The sequence below is a fragment of the Globicephala melas genome, chromosome 9 (genome assembly GCF_963455315.2).
Source record: "Globicephala melas chromosome 9, mGloMel1.2, whole genome shotgun sequence".
In the NCBI taxonomy this organism is placed as follows: Eukaryota; Metazoa; Chordata; class Mammalia; order Artiodactyla; family Delphinidae; genus Globicephala; species Globicephala melas.
The window spans coordinates 36,871,170-36,891,299 of record NC_083322.1 but is presented as its reverse complement, the minus strand read 5'-3'; the positions used below and the strand labels follow the sequence as shown (position 1 = coordinate 36,891,299).

General features: G+C 38.9%; 1 protein-coding gene and 1 non-coding gene across 3 annotated transcripts in view; both read right to left on the bottom strand.

Moving 5' to 3' along the window:
• DOCK4 (dedicator of cytokinesis 4) overlaps positions 1-20,130 on the bottom strand; it is a 476,638-nt gene that overhangs the window by 186,039 nt on the left and 270,469 nt on the right. The gene's annotated exons all lie outside the window — the stretch shown is intronic.
• On the bottom strand, positions 8,209-8,315 carry LOC115853952 (U6 spliceosomal RNA). The gene has a single exon (XR_004039796.1). It is a non-coding gene; the product is annotated as a U6 spliceosomal RNA (small nuclear RNA).

The window sequence follows — 20,130 nt, the reverse complement described above, 5'->3', positions numbered from 1 at the left end:
GACTGGCGGCGTGAGCACAGCCTACAGGGGGTTAGTGCACCACGGCTAGCCAGGAGGGAGTCCGGGGAAAAGTATGGACCTGCCAAAGAGGCAAGAGACTTTTTCTTCCCTCTTTGTTTCCTGGTGCGAGAGGAGGGGATTAAGAGCGCTGCTTAAAGGAGCTCCAGAAACGGGCGCGAGCCGTGGCTAACAGCGCGAACCCCAGAGACGGGCATGAGATGCTAAGGCTGCTGCTGCCACCACCAAGAAGCCTGTGTGCGAGCATAGGTCACTCTCCACACCTCCCTTCTGGAGAGGCTGTACAGCCCGCCACTGCCAGGGTCCCGGGATCCAGGGACAACTCCTCCGGGAGAACGCACGGCGCGCCTCAGGTTGGTGCAATGTCATGCCGGCCTCTGCCGCCGCAGGCTCGCCCCGCACTCCGTGGCCCTCCCTCCCCGCGGCCTGAGTGACCCACAGTCCCCGAAGCAGCTGCTCCTTTAACCACGTCCTGTCTGAGCGAAGAACAAACTCCCTCTGACGACCTACACGCAGAGGCGGCGCCAAATCCAAAGCTGAACCCCGGGAGCTGTGCGAACAAAGAAGAGAAAGGGATATCTCTCCCAGCAGCCTCAGGAGCAGCGGATTAAATCTCCACAATCAACTTGATGTACCCTGCATCTGTGGAATACCTGAATAGACAACGAATCATCCCAAATTGAGGAGGTGGACACTGAGAGCAAGATTTATTATTTTTCCCCCTTTTCCTCTTTTTGTGAGTGTGTATGTGTATGCTTCTGTGTGAGATTTTGTCTGTATAGCTGTGCTTTCACCATTTGTTGTAGGGTTCTATCCGTCCGCTTTTTTTTGTTGTTGTAGTTGTTTTTTTTACTTAAAAAAATTTTTTTTCTTAATAATTATTTTTTAATTTTAATAACTTTATTTTACCTTACTTATTTTATTTTCTTTTATCCTCTTTCTTTCTTTCCTTCTTCCTTCCTTCCTTTCTTTCTTTCCTTCTTTCTTTCTACTTTTTCTCCCTTTTATTCTGAGCCGTGTGGATGAAAGGCTCTTGGTGCTGCAGCCAGGAGTCAGTGCTGTGCCTCTGAGGTGGGAGAGCCAACTTCAAGACACTGGTCCACAAGAGACCTCCCAGCTCCACGTAATATCAGACGGTGAAAATCTCCCAGAGATTTCCATCTCAACACCAGCACCCAGCTTTACTGAACAACCAGCAAGCTACAGTGCTGGACACCCTATGCCAAAAAACTAGCAAGACAGGAACACAAAGCCACCCATTAGCAGAGAGGCTGCCTAAAATCATAGTAAGTCCACAGACACCCCAAAACACACGACCAGACGTGGACCTGCCCACCAGAAAGACAAAATCCAGCCTCATGCACCAGAACACAGGCATTAGTCCCCTCCACCAGGAACCCTACACAACCCACTGAACCAACTTTAGCCACTGGGGACAGACACCAAAAACAACGGGAACAACGAACCTGCAGCCTGCAAAAAGGAGACCCCAAACACAGTAAGATAAGCAAAATGAGAAGACAGAAAAACACACAGCAGATGAAGGAGCAAGATAAAAACCCACCAGACCTAACAAATGTAGAGGAAATAGGCAGTCTACCTGAAAAAGAATTCAGAACAATGATAGTAAATATGATCCCAAATCTTGGAAATACAATAGAGAAAATACAAGAAACATTTAACAAGGACCTAGAAGAACTAAAGATGAAACAAGCATGATGAACAACACAATAAATGAAATTAAAAATACTCTAGAAGGGATCAACAGCAGAATAACTGAGGCAGAAGAACGGATAAGTGACCTGGAAGATAAAATAGTGGAAATAACTACTGCAGAGCAGAATAAAGAAAAAAGAATGAAAAGAACTGAGGACAGTCTCAGAGACCTCTGGGACAGCATTAAATGCACCAACATTCGAATTATAGGGGTTCCAGAAGAAGAAGAGAAAAAGAAAGGGACTGAGAAAATATTTGAAGAGATTATAGTGGAAAACTTCCCTAATATGGGAAAGGAAATAGTTAATTAAGTCCAGTAAGCACAGAGAGTCCCATACAGGATAAATCCAAGGAGAAACACAGCAAGACACATATTAATCAAACTGTCAAAAATTAAATACAAAGAAAACATATTAAAAGCAGCAACAAATAACACACAAGGGAATAAATAACACACAAGGGAAAAACAACAAATAACACACAAGGGAATCCCCATAAGGTTAACAGCTGATCTTTCAGCAGAAACTCTGCAAGCCAGAAGGGACTGGCAGGACATATTTAAAATGATGAAGGAGAAAAACTTACCACCACGATTACTCTACCCAGCAAGGATATCATTCAGATTTGATGGAGAAATTAAAACCTTTACAGACAAGCAAAAGCTGAGAGAGTTCAGCACTACCAAAGCAGCTTTACAACAAATGCTAAAGGATCTTCCCTAGGCAAGAAACACAAGAGAAGGAAAGGGCCTATAATATCAAACCCAAAACAATTAAGAAAATGGGAAGAGGAACATACATATCAATAATAACCTTAAATGTAAATGGATTAAATGCCCCCACAAAAAGACACAGACTGGCTGAATGGATACAAAAACAAGACCCATATATTTGCTGTCTACAAGAGACCCACTTCAGACCTAGAGACACATACAGACTGAAAGTGAGGGGATGGAAAAAGATATTCCATGCAAAAGGAAACCAAAAGAAAGCTGGAGTAGCAATTCTCATATCAGACAAAATAGACGTTAAAATAAAGACTATTAGAAGAGACAAAGAAGGACACTACATAATGATCAAGGGATCAATCCAAGAAGAAGATATAACAATAGTAAATATTTATGCACCTAACATAGGAGCACCTCAATACATAAGGCAAATACTAACAGCCATAAAAGGGGAAATCAACAGTAACACATTCATAGTAGGGGACTTTAACGCCCCACTTTCACCAATGGACAGATCATCCAAAATGAAAATAAATAAGGAAACACGAGCTTTAAATGATACATTAAACAAGATGGACTTAATTGATATTTATAGGACATTCCATCCAAACACAAGAGAATACACATTTTTCTCAAGTGCTCATGGAACATTCCCCAGGACAGATCATATCTTGGGTCACAAATCAAGCCTTGGTAAATTTAAGAAAACTGAAATTGTATCAAGTATCTTTTCCAACAACAATGCTATGAGACTAGATATCAATTACAGGAAAAGATCTGTAAAAAATACAAACACATGGAGGCTAAACAATACACTACTTATTAACGAAGTGATCACTGAAGAAATCAAACAGGAAATCAAAAAATACCTAGAAACAAATGACAATGGAGACACGACGATCCAAAACCTATGGGATGCAGAAAAAGCAGTTCTAAGAGGGAAGTTTATATCAATACAATCTTACCTTAAGTAACAGGAAACAGCTTGAATAAATAACCTAACCTTGCACCTAAAGCAATTAGAGAAAGAAGAAGAAAAAAACCCCAAAGTTAGCAGAAGGAAAGAAATCATAAAGATCAGATCAGAAATAAATGAAAAAGAAATGAAGGAAACGATAGCAAAGATCAATAAAACTAAAAGCTGGTTCTTTGAGAAGATAAGCAAAATTGATAAACCATTAGCCAGACTCATCAAGAAAAAAAGGGAGAAGACCCAAATCAATAGAATTAGAAACGAAAAAGGAGAAGTAACAACTGACACAGCAGAAATACAAAAGATCATGAGAGATTACTACAAGCAACTCTATGCCAAGAAAATGGACAACCTGGAAGAAATGGACAAATTCTTAGAAATGCACAACCTGCCAAGACTGAATCAGGAAGAAATAGAAAATATGAACAGACCAATCAGAAGCACTGAAATTGAAACTGTGATTAAAAATCTTCCAACAAACAAAAGCCCAGGACCACATGGCTTCACAGGCGAATTCTATCAAACATTTAGAGAAGAGTTAACACCTATCCTTCTCAAATTCTTCCAAAATATAGCAGAGGGAGGAACACTCCCAAACTCATTCTATGAGGCCACCATCACCCTGATACCAAAACCAGACAAGGATGTCACAAAGAAAGAAAACTACGGGCCAATATCACTGATGAACATAGATGCAAAAATCCTCAACAAAATACTAGCAAACAGAATCCAACAGCACATTAAAAGGATCATACACCATGATCAAGTGGGGTTTTTTCCAGGAATGCAAGGATTCTTCAATATACGCAAATCAATCAATGTGATACACCAAATTAACAAACTGAAGCAGAAAAACCATATGGTCATCTCAATAGATGCAGAGAAAGCTTTAGACAAAATTCAACACCCATTTATGCTAAAAACCCTCCAGAAAGTAGGCATAGAGGGAACTTTCCTTAACATAATAAAGGCCATATATGACAAACCCACAGCCAACATGGTCCTCAATGGTGAAAAACTGAAAGCATTTCCACTAAGATCAGGAACAAAACAAGGTTGCCCACTCTTACCACTATTATTCAATATAGTTTTGGAAGTTTAGCCACAGCAATCAGAGAAGAAAAGGAAATAAAAGGAATCCAAATCAGAAAAGAACAAGTAAAGCTGTCACCGTTTACAGATGACATGATACTATACATAGAGAATCCTAAAGATCTTACCAGAAAACTACTAGAGCTAATCAATGAATTTGGTAAAGTTGCAGGATACAAAATTAATGCACAGAAATCTCTGGCATTCCTATACACTAATGATGAAAAATCTGAAAGTGAAATCAAGAAATCACTCCCATTTACCATTGCAACAAAAAGAATAAAATATCTAGGAAGAAACCTACCTAAGGAGACAAATGACCTGTATGCAGAAAATTATAAGAAACTGATGAAAGAAATTAAAAATGATACAAATAGATGGAGAGATATACCATGTTCTTGGATTGGAAGAATCAACATTGTGAAAATGACTCTACTACCCAAAGCAATCTACAGATTCAATGCAATCCCTATCAAACTACCACTGGCATTTTTCACAGAACTAGAACAAAAAATTTCATAATTTGTATGGAAACACAAAAGACCTCAAATAGCCAAAGCAGTCTTGAGAATGAAAAACGGAGCTGGGGGAATCATGCTCCCTGACTGCAGACTATACTACAAAGCTACAGTAATCAAGACAGTATGGTACTGGTATAAAAACAGAAATATAGATCAATGGAACAGGATAGAAAGCCCAGAGATAAACCTACGCACATATGGTCACCTTATCTTTGATAAAGGAGGCAGGATAGTACAGTGGAGAAAGGACACCCTCTTCAATAAGTGGTGCTGGGCAAACTGGACAGCTACATATAAAAGTATGAGATTAGATCACTCCCTAACACCATACACAAAAATAAGCTCAAAATGGATTAAAGACCTAAATGTAAGGCCAGAAACTATCAAACTCTTAGAGGAAAACATAGGCAGAACACTCTATGACATAAATCACAGCAAGATCCATTTTGACCCACCTCCTAGAGAAATGGAAATAAAAACAAAAATAAACAATTGGGCCTAATGAAACTGCAAAGCTTTTGCACAGCAAAGGAAACCATAAACAAGACCAAAAGGCAATCCTCAGAATGGGAGAAAATATTTGCAAATGAAGCAACTGACAAAGGATTAATGTCCAAAATTTACAAGCAGCTCATGCAGCTCAATAACAAAAACACAAACAACCCAATCCAAAAATGGGCAGAAGACCTAAATAGACATTTCTCCAAAGAAGATATACAGACTGCCAACAAACACATGAAAGGATGCTCAACATCACTAATCATTAGAGAAATGCAAATCAAAACTACAATGAGATATCATCTCACACCGGTCAGAATGGCCATCATCAAAAAATCTAGAAACAATAAATGCTGGAGAGGGTGTGGAGAAAAGGGAACACTCTTGCACTGCTGGTGGGAATGTGAATTGGTACAGCCACTATGGAGAACAGTATGGAGGTTCCTCAAAAAACTACAAATAGAACTACCCACTACTGGGCATAAACCCTGAGAAAACCATAATTCAAAAAGAGTCATGTACCAAAATGTTCATTGCAGCTCTATTTACAATAGCCAGGAGATGGGAACAACCTAAGTGTCCATCATCGGATGAATGGATAAAGAAGATGTGGCACATATATACAATGGAATATTACTCAGCCATAAAAATAAACGAAATTGAGCTATTTGTAATGAGGTGGGTGGACCCAGAGTCTGTCATACAGAGTGAAGTAAGTCAGAAAGAAAAAGACAAATACCGTATGCTAACACATATGTATGGAATTTAAGAAAAAAAAAATGTCATGAAGAACCTAGGGGTAAGACAGGAGTAAAGACACAGACCTACTAGAGAACGGACTTAGGATATGGGGAGGGGGAAGGGTAAGCTGTGACAAAGCGAGAGAGAGGCATGGACATATATACACTACCAAACGTAAAATAGGTAGCTAGTGGGAAGCAGCCGCATAGCACAGGGAGATCAGCTCGGTGCTTTGTGACCACCTAGAGGGGTGGGATAGGGAGGGTGGGAGGGAGGGAGACACAAGAGGGAAGAGATATGGGAACATATGTATATGTATAACTGATTCACTTTGTTATAAAGCAGAAACTAACATGCCATTGTAAAGCATTTATACTCCAATAAAGATGTAAAAAATAGGGCTTCCCTGGTGGCGCAGTGGTTGAGAGTCTGCCTGCCGATGCAGGGGACACGGGTTCATGCCCCGGTCCGGGAAGATCCCACATGCCACGGAGCGGCTGGGACCGTGAGCCATGGCCGCTGAGCCTGCGTGTTAGGAGCCTCTGCTCTGCAGTGGGAGAGGCCACAACAGTGAGAGGCCCGCGTACCGCAAAAAAAAAAAAAAAAAAAAAAGTAAATAAATAAATAAATGAAAACAGTTTAGTAATGGGTAAAAAAAAAACATGGGGAGACGATGCACCAGGAAGAGAAAAGAGCCCGTGTAAAGGTCCTACAACAGGAAAGAGCTTGGGGTGATGGAGAAAGTGGAAGAAGGCCACTGTGTCTGAAGCAAGAGGAGTCAAATGAGGCTGGAGGGGAGGCAGGAAATATAAGCAGTAGTCACAGAAGCCATAATTAATTACTCTTATTCTAAATGCAACAAGAAGCCATTGGAGAATTTTAAGTAAAGGAAACATGATCCAATTTGTGTTTTAAGAAAGTATTCTTAGGGTTGCCTGGAGAATGGGACTGGAAAGAGGAAGAGTGAAACTGATGAGTCATTGAGCTTCTTGGATGTGTAGATTAACGTTTTCATCAAATTTGGAAAGTTTTTTGTCAATATTTAAAAAAATATGTTTCCTGCTCCTTTCTCTCTCTCCTTTCCTTCTGGTACTCTAATTTTATACATGTTGCTGTGCCTGGTGGGATTTTTCTGAGGTTCTGTTCATTTTTGTTTTCTTTCTTTTCTGAGAAAAAACACTTTTCCCCCCAAAATCTCCACTGTTTTCAAGAGTTCCTGTAGGCTTAAATTTCTGCAGACTCTATTTCAAATAAAATCATTTCCGTTCAGCAGAGCTTGTGAGTTTTCTCTCTTTATTCATGGCCTCTTCCCTGGGCCAAGTCTCTGACCCACCGCTCCAGAGCTGGAGGTGGGTCCATTCTTTAGAGTGACACCTCTGATTTATGAGCCAGTGCTAGGCTGGGCCAGTAACCTCTGGTCTCCTCCTGTGGAACCTCTACCCAGTATGTGAGCTGGGGCAAGGTCAACTGATGCCCCCATATTCTTGGCTTGCTATGTCTACGATGGAGCCCCTGCCCTATGAGTGGGGTGGGGTGGTAGAAGGGAGCCCCCAACCTCTTAGCCACTTTTGCTAGGAATTCAGCCTCTGCAACTCAGACCTAATGGAGATGAGAAACACTGGAGGCCTTCAGCTTTTGGTCAGATACAGTAGCCCTTGATTGAGAGCTGAGGGGAGAAGCAGCCCCATCTTCTTGGCCACAAGTGCCTAGAGGAGAACTTCCATCACACTGAGCAGGGGCAGGTGGGAGGGAGGAAGTGGGTTGTGACACAAGTGTCACCCACTCTCTCTGTTCTTATCAAGATTTGGTATTATTCTTTTTTGTTGTTTTTTACATCTTTATTGGAGTAAAATTGCTTTACAGTGGTGTGTTAGTTTCTGCTTTATAACACAGTGAATCAGCTATACATGTACATATATCCCCAAAATATGGAACGCTTCACGAATTTGCGTGTCATCCTTGTGCAGGGGCCATGCTAATCTTCTCTGTATCGTTCCAATTTTAGTGTATGTGCTGCCGAAACAAGCATAAGATTTAGTATTATTCTTGAATAAGTATTTCTTCATTTGCTGTATGCACTTAAAAAATTTTTCAGACTTTAATGCTTTTTAAAAATATGATCTTTGGGCTTCTCTGGTGGCGCAGTGGTTGAGAGTCCGCCTGCCGATGCAGGGGACACAGGTTCGTGCCCCGGTCCGGGAAGATCCCACATGCCGCGGAGCGTCTGGGCCCGTGAGCCATGGCTGCTGAGCCTGCGCGTCCGGAGCCTGTTTTCCACAACGGGAGAGGCCACAACGGTGAGAGGCCCGCGTACCGCAAAAAAAAAAAAAAAAAAAAGATCTTTACCAGTTACAGCTGTGCTAATTTTGAGCGGTTTCATGCAGCTCCTTGTGCTGCTGTTCTGGGGCAAAACTCTAAAAACATTATTTCTTGACAGTACTTGCATACTTTGTGGTTGGAAGGTAGGGGGCTAAGGGTAAAACGTAACTGCTAGGACTTCTAAACTTGAACCACAAAATTACTAACGTCGTGAGGTGTCAGCAAAACATCCTAAAGATGATATTATTAGAGTCTATCATAAATTCATCTTCAGTAAAATTTGTTCTTTTCTTAAATCCTAAGACCTCATTATTATCAGAGCAAGAATTTTTACTTCTATTGCCTTCTAGGTGCTTGATTTACAAAATCTGTCATCTGATTTTTGCTTTGGGTACTAGAATATTCTATATTGTGTCTATAAGGTAAGGTAATTGACTTCTAAAATAAAACACCAGAAGCATATATAACTTTCAGGGGTACATCCTGGCTGCATCAAACAGTAAAATCCTGAAGGGATGAGGTGAGGTGTTTATACAGGGAGGTCAGAGACAGGGTCTGAGGGTCTCTGGAACAGAGGGAAGAAAGGAAGCCAAATGTCTGTTAGGAGTGGTTCAAGTGAGACAAGACAGTTGGAAAATGAGTCAACTGAGGAAAATCCAGAAGCATTAGGAAGAGATGAGAGTGTAGAAATGGGCCAGGTTAGGTGAAGAAATAAAGTGTGAGCTGTGACAGCACTCTAGGCCTACTGAAATGTGTGTTCATTATATGAAGGAGGGCACCAAGCTGCTCAAAGCCTCTCTCCAGCAGGACCAGATTACCCAAAGGACAAGTGTTCTTTAACATTTCTTTCTTTCTTTTTGGTTAAACAAAGGCATTTAAAATAATTCTTAAGGATCTGATCTAACAAACTAAGAACTGGGATATAAGAATGCATTTTATAGAGAATTACACAACTTTATGGATATGTTCCATGTCTCAATATATGTAAATGCAGCATCAGTTTACAAAGAACGAAGTTTTCCATCGCCAGAGGTTTTCCAATTATAAGCGTTCAAATGCAGGGAACATATGTGCTTTTTTAAAAAAAATACAGTTTGGCAGATAGCCTCAGAAGTGTTTTAGCCTAAAAAACATGTTTGGTGACTTACATGGTGTGACTAAGGCCATCCTCCCAGCATTGGCTTCCTCCTCCTTTTGTACAAAATCTCTATGATCTATGAACTCTGCAGCAAAGTCAAAAATTATAAACACTACCAGCATCATCACCTTCCCCATGATCATTTTAATAATGGAGTTAATCTTATTCGAACTTCTTTAAACTCCACTACCATTAAACTGTTTTCCACTAAATCTATGGCATAATTCTATATCATATATTAACACATATATGTGGAACCTTAAAAAATGGTATAGATGAACTGGTCTGCAAGGCAGAAATAGAAACACAGATGTAGAGAACAGACATATGGACACAAAAGGGGGAAAGTCGGGGCAGGGAGTGGGATGAATTGGGAGATAGGGATTGACATATATACAATAATATGTATAAAAGAGATAACTAATAAGAACCTGCTGTATAGCACAGGGAACTCTACTTCACTTTGTTGTACAGTAGAAACACAACATTGTAAAACAACTATACCCCAATAAAAGAAAAATTTTTTAAAAAGACCTTTAACATTTTCATATTGAAAACCTAGACACTTATGTAATTAATGGTGCTACTGCTCAGATTTGGAGATGGATCTCCTCTTACCGATGCACTTTAAAAGCCAATTTAAAGGTTAAAAAAAAATTACTCTCCTTTCTAAAGAATCACACCTTGATTTCTGATTTTCAGCCAGCATTATTCAATTTGTGAATACGCCTATTGCTGACCATTTTAACTGTTTGATGAAATAAAAATTCATATTTTAAGGCAAGACAAGAAAACTTTAAATATAAAATTTTTCTCTGCCCTTTTGGGCTTCTGCCCTCCCCTCCATCTTGCACTTTGCATCTGCATTATGTGTTAACAAGACCTCCCCAATGGCAGAAATACCTGTTCAACCATGAAGATCAATTTTTCTTCTTCTGGTGCCAGACACGTAACTCCTTAGACGATAACATTCCCTTCTCAATCCTGTAAGGTACCCAACACTCGCCTTGTGTGTGTAGATATCTTTGGTGAATTTTATGTATAGTGCCAATATATTATTGCTTTTAAAGAGAGCAATTGGTGAAGAACAAACTGGTCAGACAACCTGGGCTGAACCTAAGTGAAATTCTTAGCTTAAATACTTACTAACGATCTTATTAATGTTACTAGCTATCCTACTTCTATTTTGTCTATTTCACAAGATTATTGTTTCTTGCATTACCAAATGCATGATTGAGCCTCAGATAAAATTAATGATGATTAGGAGACCTGAAACAATTGACTAAACATATAGTCCCATAAGATCAAGGAATGAAATAGTGTAACGATAGACATGGGAAGACGCAACAAGAGGGAACCATGTCTTGGACCACAACAGACTAGTAAGACAGGTGGTCAAGAGGATTTTTGCTACTGTTAACAGGACCTAGACCAGTAATAATACAGTGAGTGGCCCATCAACAAAATCTTCGCCTTTCCTGGGAATGAGTATTCCTAGCACTGTGGGACAAACTGGTCATAAAATGCTCCCCAAACCTTGGTTGAAACTAAGACTGAAAGGGAAAGAATTATAAAATAAAGAATGTTGCCCACCGTCCTGTTCTACAATAATCAGGTCATTAGCCACTGCAGTTGCTGACCTACAGCACAGGGTGAAGATAAAGATGAGGTACTCTGTGCGCTGGGAAAACTAGCAGAACTGGCCTTCACAGAGTTAGATATTTTCAGGAGAAAATTTTATGAACCCAATTTCTTGCATCTTCCCATACTTAGAAAAGTACCGTTGACTAAGATATCATTACCTCAAGAGCAGCAGTAACCTTCTACCAAGATGCTTAATTGCATATACCCATTTGTCAAGGGGGTATATGCAATATGTATAGTGCATATATATACTGATATATATATGTGTGTGTATATATATATAGATAGATAGATAAATATGTAATATATCACTTACATACTGGCCTCTCCCTTTACCTCTTCAGAACAGTACTCAGAACTCTCTGAGAGACTGTCTCCTGGGTTATAATCCTCAGGTTGGCCCAAATAAAATTTTCCATTTCTTTTTTATTTTTTTTAAGATTAGTATTTTTTAACATCTTTATTGGAGTATAATTGCTTTACATTGTTGTGTTAGTTGCGGCTGTATAATAAAGTGAATCAGCTATACACATACATATCCCCTCCTTCTTGCGTCTCCCTCCCACCCTCCCTATCCCACCCCTCTAGGTGGCCACAAAGCACCGAGCTGAACTCCCTGTGCTATGTGGCTACTTCCCATTAGCTATCTGGTTTACATTTGGTAATGTATATATGTCAATGCCACTCTCTGACTTCGTCCCAGCTTACCCTTCCCCCTCCCCATGTCCTCAAGTCCATTCTCTACGTCTGTGTCTTTATTCCTGTCCTGCCCCTATGTTCTTCAGAAACACTTTCTTTTTTTTTGATTCTATATATACATGTTAGCATACAGTATTTTTCTCTTTCTGACTTACTTCACTCTGTATGACAGACTCTAGGTCCATCCACCTCACTACAAATAATTCAATTTCGTTTCATTTTATGGCTGAGTAATATTCCATTGTATATATGTGCCACATCTTTTTTATTCATTCATCGGTAGATGGACATTTAAGTGCTGCAGTGAACACTGTGGTACATGTCTCATTTTGAATTATGGTTTTCTCAGGGTATATGCCCAGTAGTGGGATTGCTGGATCATATGGTAGTTCTATTTTTAGTTTTTTAAGGAACCTCCATACTGTTCTCCAACAGTGGCTGTATCAATTTACATTCCCACCAACAGTGCAAGAGGGTTCCCTTTTCTCCACACCCTCTCCAGAATTTATTGTTTGTAGATTTTTTGATGATGGCCATTCTGACTGGTGTGAGGTGATTCCTCATTGTAGTTTCGATTTGCATTTCTCTAATGATTAGTGATGTTGAGCATCCTTTCTCATGTGTTTGTTGGCAATCTGTATATCTTCTTTGGAGAAATGTCTATTTAGGTCTTCTACCGATTTTTGGATTGGGTTGTTTGTTTTCTTCGATATTGAGCTTCATGAGCTGCTGGTATATTTTGGAGATTAATTCTTTGTCATTTGCTTCATTTGAAAATATTTCCTCCCATTCTGAGGGCTGTCTTTTCATCTTGTTTATGGTTTCCTTCACTGTGCAAAAGCTTTTAAGTTTCATTAGGTCCCATTTGTTTATTTTTGTTTTTATTTCCATTACTCTAGGAGGTGGGTCAAAAAGGATCCTGCTGTGATTTATGTCAAACAGTGCTCTGCCTATGTTTTCCTCTAAGAGTTTTATAGAGACTGGCCTTACATTTAAGTCCTTAATCTTATTTTTGTGTATGGTGTTAGGCAGTGTTCTAATTGCATTCTTTTACATGTAGCTGTCCAGTTTGCCCAGCACCACTTATTGAAGAGGCTGTATTTTCTCCATTGTATATCCTTGTCTCCTTTGTCATAGATTAGTTGACCACAGATGCATGGGTTTATCTCTGGGCTTTCTATCCTGTTCCATTGATTGATATTTCTGTTTTCTGCCAGTACCATATTGTCTTGATTACTGTAACTTTGTAGTATAGTCTGAGGTCAGGGAGCTTGATTCTTCTAGCTCCGTTTTTCTTTCTCAAGATTGCTTTGGCTATTTGGGGTCTTTTGTTTCCACACAAATTGTGAAATTTTTTGCTCTAGTTCTGTGAAAAATGCCAGTGGTAGTTTGATAGGGATTGCATTGAACCTGTAGATTGCTTTGGGTAGTAGAGTCATTTTCACAGTGCTGATTCTTCCAATCCAAGAATATGGTATATCTCTCCATCTGTTTGTATCATCTTTAATTTCTTTCATCAGTGTCTTATAGTTTTCTGCGTAGACGTCTTTTGTCTCCTTAGGTAGGTTTATTCCTAGGTATTTTATTCTTTTTGTTGCAATGGTAAATGGGAGTATTTCCTTAATTTCTCTTTCAGATTTTTCATCATTAGTGTATAGGAATGCAAGATATTTCTGTGCATTAATTTTGTGTCCTGCTACTTTACCAAATTCACTGATTAGCTCTAGTAGTTTTCTGGTAGCATCATTAGGATTCTCTATGTACAGTATCATGTCATCTGCAAACAGTAACAGTTTTACTTCTTCTTTCTGATTTGGATTTCTTTTATTTCTTGTTCTTCTCTGATTGCTGTGGTTAAAACTTCCAAAACTATATTGAATAATAGTGGTAAGAGTGGGCAACCTTGTCCTGTTCCTGATGTTAGTGGAAATGGTTTCAGTTTTTCACCATTGAGGACGATGTTGGCTGTGGGTTTGTCATATATGGCCTTTATTATGTTGAGGAAAGTTCCCTCTATGCCTACTTTCTGGAGGGTTTTTATTATAAATAAGTGTTGTATTTTGTCAAAAGCTTTTTCTGCATGTAATGAGATGATCATATGGTTTTTCTCCTTCAATTTGTTAATATGGTGTATCACATTGATTGATTTGCATATGTTGAAGAATCCTTGTATTCCTGGGATAAACCCCACTTGATCATGGTGTATGATCCTTTTAATGTGCTGTTGGATTCTGTTTGCTAATATTTTGTTGAGGATTTTTGAATTTATGTTCAACAGTGATATTGGTCTGTAGTATTCTTTTTGTGGCATCTTTGTCTGGTTTTGGTATCAGGGTGATGGTGGCCTCAGAGAATGAGTTTGGGAGTGTTCCTCCCTCTGCTGTATTTTGGAAGAGTTTGAGAAGGATAGGTGTTAGCTCTTCTCTAAATGTTTGATAGAATTCGCCTGTGAAGCCATCTGGTCCTGGGCTTTTGTTTGTTGGAAGATTTTTAATCACAGTTTCAATTTCAGTGCTTCTGATTGATCTGTTTATATTTTCTGTTTCTTCCTGGTTCAGTCTCGGAATGCTGTGCTTTTTTAAGAATTTGTCCATTTCTTCAAGGTTGTCCATTTTCTTGGCATAGAGTTGCTTGTCGTAATCTCTCATGATCCTTTGTATTTCTGCAGTTTCGTTACTTCTCCCTTTTCCTTTCTAATTCTATTGATTTGAGTCTTCTCCCTTTTTTTCTTGATGAGTCTGGCTAATGGTTTATCAATTTTGTTTATCTTCTCAAAGAATTAGCTTTTAGTTTCATTGATCTTGCCTGTCATTTCCTTCATTTTCGGTTTCATTTATTTCTGACCTGATCCTTATGATTTCTTTCCTTCTGCTAACATTGGGTTTTGTTTGTTGTTCTTCTTCTTCTTTCTCTAATTGCTTTAGGTGTAAGTTTAGGTTTTGTTTTTTTTTGAGATGTTTCTCGTTTCTTGAGGCAGGACTGTATTGCTATAAACTTCTCTCTTTGAACTGCTTTTGTTGCATGCCATAGGTTTTGGGCCATCGTGTTTTCATTGTCCATTGTTCCTAGGTATTTTTTAATTTCCTCTTTGATTTTTTCAGTGACCTCTTGGTTATGTAGGAGCGTATTGTTTAGCGTCCATGTGTTTCTATTTTTTACAGCTCTTTTCCCGTAATTTATATCTAGTTTCATAGCGTTGTGGTTGGAAAAGATACTTGATACAATTTCAATTTTCTTGAATTTACCATGGCTTGATTTGTGGCCATTACCAAGGCTTGATTTTTGGCCCAATATATGATCTATCCTGGAGAATGTTCCATGAGCACGTGAGAATAAACTGTATTCTGTGGTTTTTGGATGGAATGTCCTATAAATATCAATTAAGTCCATCTTGTTTAATGTATCATTTAAAGCTTGTGTCTCCTTATTTTTCATCTTTGTTAATCTGTCCGTTGGTTAAAGTGGGGGCTTAAAGTCCCCTACTATGATTGTGTTACTGTCGATTCCCCTTTTATGGCTGTTAGTATTTGCATGTATTGAGGTGCACGTATGTTGGGTGCACAAATATTTACAATTGTTATATCTTCTTGGATTGATCTCTTGATCATTATGTAGTGTCCTTCTTTGTCTCTTGTAATAGTCTTTTAAAGTCTATATTGTCTAATATGAGAATTGCTACTGTAGCTTTCTTTTGGTTTCCATTTGCATGGAATATCTTCTTCCATCCCCTCACTTTCAGTCTGTACATGTCCCTAGGTCTGAAGTGGGTCTCTTGTAGACAGCATATGTGTGGTTTTGTTTTTGTATACATTCAGCAAGTCTGTGTCTTTTGGTTGGAGCATTTAATCAATTTACATTTAAGGTAATTATCGATATGTATGTTCCTATTACCATTTTCTTAATTGTTTTGGGTTTGTTATTGCAGGTCTTTTCCTCTTCTTGTGTTTCCTGCATAGAGAAGTTCCTTTAGCATTTGTTGTAAAGCTGGTTTCGTGGTGCTGAATTCTCTTAGCTTTTGCCTGTCTGTAAAGGTTCTAATTTCTCTTTCGAATCTGAATGAGATCTTTGTTGGGTAATCTTGGATGTAGGTTTTTACCTTTCATCACTTTAAATATGTCCTGCCACTCCCTTCTGGCTTGCAGAGTTTCTGCTGAAAGATCAGCTGTTAACCTTATAGGGAATCCCTTGTATGTTATTTGTTGCTTTTTCCTCGCTGCTTTTAGTATTTTTTCTTTGTATTTAATTTTTGATAGTTTGATTAATATGTGTCTTGGAGTGTTTCTCCTTGGATTTATCCTGTATGGGACTCTCTGCACTTCCTGGACTTGATTGACTATTTCCTTTCCCCTATTAGAGGAGTTTTCAACTATAATCTCTTCAAATATTTTCTCAGTCCCTTCCTTTTTCTCTTCTTCTTCTGGGACCCCTATAACTTGAATATTGGTGCGTTTAATGTTGTCCCAGAGTTCTCTGAGACTGTCCTCAATTCTTTTCATTCTTTTTTCTGTATTCTGCTCTGTGGTAATTATTTCCACTATTTTATCTTCTAGGTCACTTATCTGTTCTTCTGCCTCAGTTATTCTGCTATTGATTCCTTCTACAGAATTTTTAATTTCATTTATTGTGTTGTTCATCATTGTCTGCTTGCTCTTCAGTTCTTCTAGGTCCTTGTTAAACGTTTCTTGTATTGTCTCCATTCTATTTCTGAGATTCTGGATCATCTTTATTATCATTACTCTGAATTCTTTTTCAGGTAGACTGCCTATTTCCTCTTCATTTGTTTGGTCTGGTGGGTTTTTACCTTGCTCCTTCATCTGCTGTGTGTTTTTCTGTCTTCTCATTTTGCTTAACTTACTGTGTTTGGGGTCTCCTTTTCGCAGGCTGCAGGTTCGTAGTTCCTGTTGTTTTTGGTGTCTGCCCTCAGTGGGTAAGGTTGGTTCAGTGGGTTGTGTAGGCTTCCTGGTGGAGGGGACTGGTGCCTGTGTTCTGGTGGATGAGGCTGGATCTTGTCTTTCTGGTGGGCAGGACCACGTCTAGTGGTGTGTTTTGGGGTGTCTATGAACTTAGTATGATTTTAGGCAGCCTTTCTGCTAATGGGTGGGGTTGTGTTCCTGTCTTGCTAGTTGTTCAGCCTGGGGTGTCCAGCACTGGAGCTTGCTGATTGTTGAGTGGAGCTGGGTCTTTGCGTTGAGACTGAGATTTCTGGGAGAGCTCTCACCGATTGATATTACGTGGGGCCGGGAGGTCTCTGGTGTCCTATGTCCTGAACTCGGCTCTCCCACCTCAGAGGCCCAATCCTGACACTCAGCTGGAGTGCCAAGACCATGTCAGCCACACAGCCACGTTTGTGGGGAGTTTCTTGCCTTTTGGGAAGTCTGAGGTCTTCTGCCAGCATTCAGTAGGTGTTCTGTAGGAGCTGTTCCACATGTAGATGTATTTTTGATGTATTTGTGCGGAGGAAGGTGATCTCCATGTCTTACTCCTCTGCCATCTTGAAGGTCCTCTCCATTCCCTTTTTAGATTGACAATTTTTTCGTTGACATACTTAACTCTTAAAGGATGCAATTTTGACAACATGGAGGATTAATCAAAGGGTATAACTACAGGCTTAACCTTCTGAAGATCATGTCCTCAAGATCTTTGAACAGGTAACCCTATCTACTGGGATGCTTACTTTCTAACATGTAAAAGGTATGATAAGTATGAGCAAATAATCTTGTGATTTTAACTGCTGGTCCACAATCTGCTATTTCAAAGTTTTGGGAAGGCTTTTATGTTTTCTTTAAAGAAGTAGTTAGCCTATGGCTAACAGTTATTGAGAAAATATGACTGAAGTAATACATAGTAAGTCATGGAATGTCAAACTAAGGAACATAAGTGACATCTGAAGTTGTTTACTTTCATTGAGTCTCAACCAGAAAAGAAATTTATTGACCAGAAATGAGAGATGAAGAGGGACCGTTGGCACATAGTGAAAGCTGGATGAGACCACGCAGAGAGAATTACCATTTCTTTTTTAACAAAGGAGATGTTCACCTTAAAGTTTCCATCTTTATTTCGGATTTGGGATATCAACGTTTCAGTGGCATACACTGAGGATTATGTCAAGGTTAAAAAGGTTGTTTGTTTGTTTGCTTTCTACTGTAGCTATTATTACTTACTTGCAATTTTTTCAAGACATGAAGCATATAGTAAACCACTGCCTAAAAATAACTTTTAAAAATATAGAGAGAGCACAGCATATTTGAATGTAATGTAATATCTGATTCTTTTAATTTACTGAAATACTTGTTATAAACTGCAAATTTTTTCTATGCAGCAAATCTTCCAAACAGTATTGCTAGTGATTATATCTAAATTAGCAAAATATAAGTAATTTAGAGAATAAAATTAGGCTCTAATCAATACTTCCATTAGCTTATAATTTGGGTTTGAATTTGCGTGTTTTTTTTTAAAGTACTGCATGCAGCTTTGCAAATATCTTAAAGCATATTTTAATATCATATTCTCAACTATATCTTTTTTGTTCACTGTCATTAAAAGAGAATGGTTTAAAGGAAACTAAAAAGGTGTGACAACTGCATGCAACACAGCTTGAGTTTGTTTTGTTATAAAGGACATTGAGAAAATTGCCAAAACCTGAATGAGATCTACAGATTAGATAAGAGTATTATATCACTGTTACCTTCCTGATTTTGATCACTGTACTGTGGTTATATTGCCGTGCCACGGAGTAAGCAGGGGTAGGAGGAATAATTCCTGCAATTTGTTCTCAAATAGTTCAGGTGGGGAAAAAATGTATATAAGTGTGATATATATGTATGTACAAGTATATATATGTATATGTGTCTGTATGTGTATGTATATACATATATATATAAACATCAGGGGCATTAATGCATCCCTTAAGAATTATACCAATTAAGTAATATTAAATTACTATATAAAGAGTCTATATAATATACACAGATATATAATTATACACACATATATACATATATACATAAAGCATGTGTGTGTGTGTGTGTGTGTGTGCGCGCGCGTGCGCACACACAGAAAGAGAGAGAGAAGGATAAGCAACTATAGTAAAATGTTAACCTTTGAGAAATTAGGAATTCTTTGTACTATTCTTGCAACTTCTCTGAAAGTAAAATTAATTGAAAATTAAAAACTCTAAAAGAATAAAAAAGAGAGCATGGTTTAATAATTACAAAATTCCAAAAGTGAGCAAAAAGACCACACACTATATGTCTAGCCAATAGGTGGTGCCAATAAGTACCAGTTTTCTTTAAACAATATTAGAAAGCAAAGTTTCTAAAGGTGGTGTTCAAAAATCAGGAGTATTGGGCTTCCCTGGTCGCGCAGTGGTTAAGAATCCACCTGCCAGTGCAGGGGACACGGGTTCGAGCCCTGGTCTGGGAAGATCCCACATGCCACAGAGCAACTAAGCCCGTGTGCAACTACTGAGCCAGTGCTCTAGAGCCCGCCTGCCACAACTACTGAGCCCATACGCCACAACTACTGAAGGCCGTGAGCCTAGAGCCTGCACTCCACAACAAGAGAAGCCACCACAATGAGAAGCCTGCGCACCGCAACCAAGAGTAGCCCGCACTCACCACAACTAGAGAAAGTCTGTGCTCAGCAACAAAGACCCAACACAGCCAAAAATAAATAAATAAATTTATTAAAAAAAAATCAGGAGCATTGACACAATCTTTAAGAATTACACCAGTTCAATACTATTGAATTAAACGACCACCTGACTATGTGAGGCTCAATCCCCCAAATGCAGTCTAACTCTCTCAAAAGCCTCCTTTCACCTCAGCTAAATAAAGAACACTGTTCGCTTCCTCCACAGAGTCAAACTGCCCTCCTTCTATGTGTGGGCTCCTTAGCCAGGTCAGTTTAGATTGTAGAAACTGACCTGATTAGCAAATATGATTTCTGCTAGTTGTAAGTTACATGTGCAAACTACAGGAAATAGGATTTCATAAACACACAGATAACATGAAAAGATTCTGAATTTTCTCTTAGTACATACTGA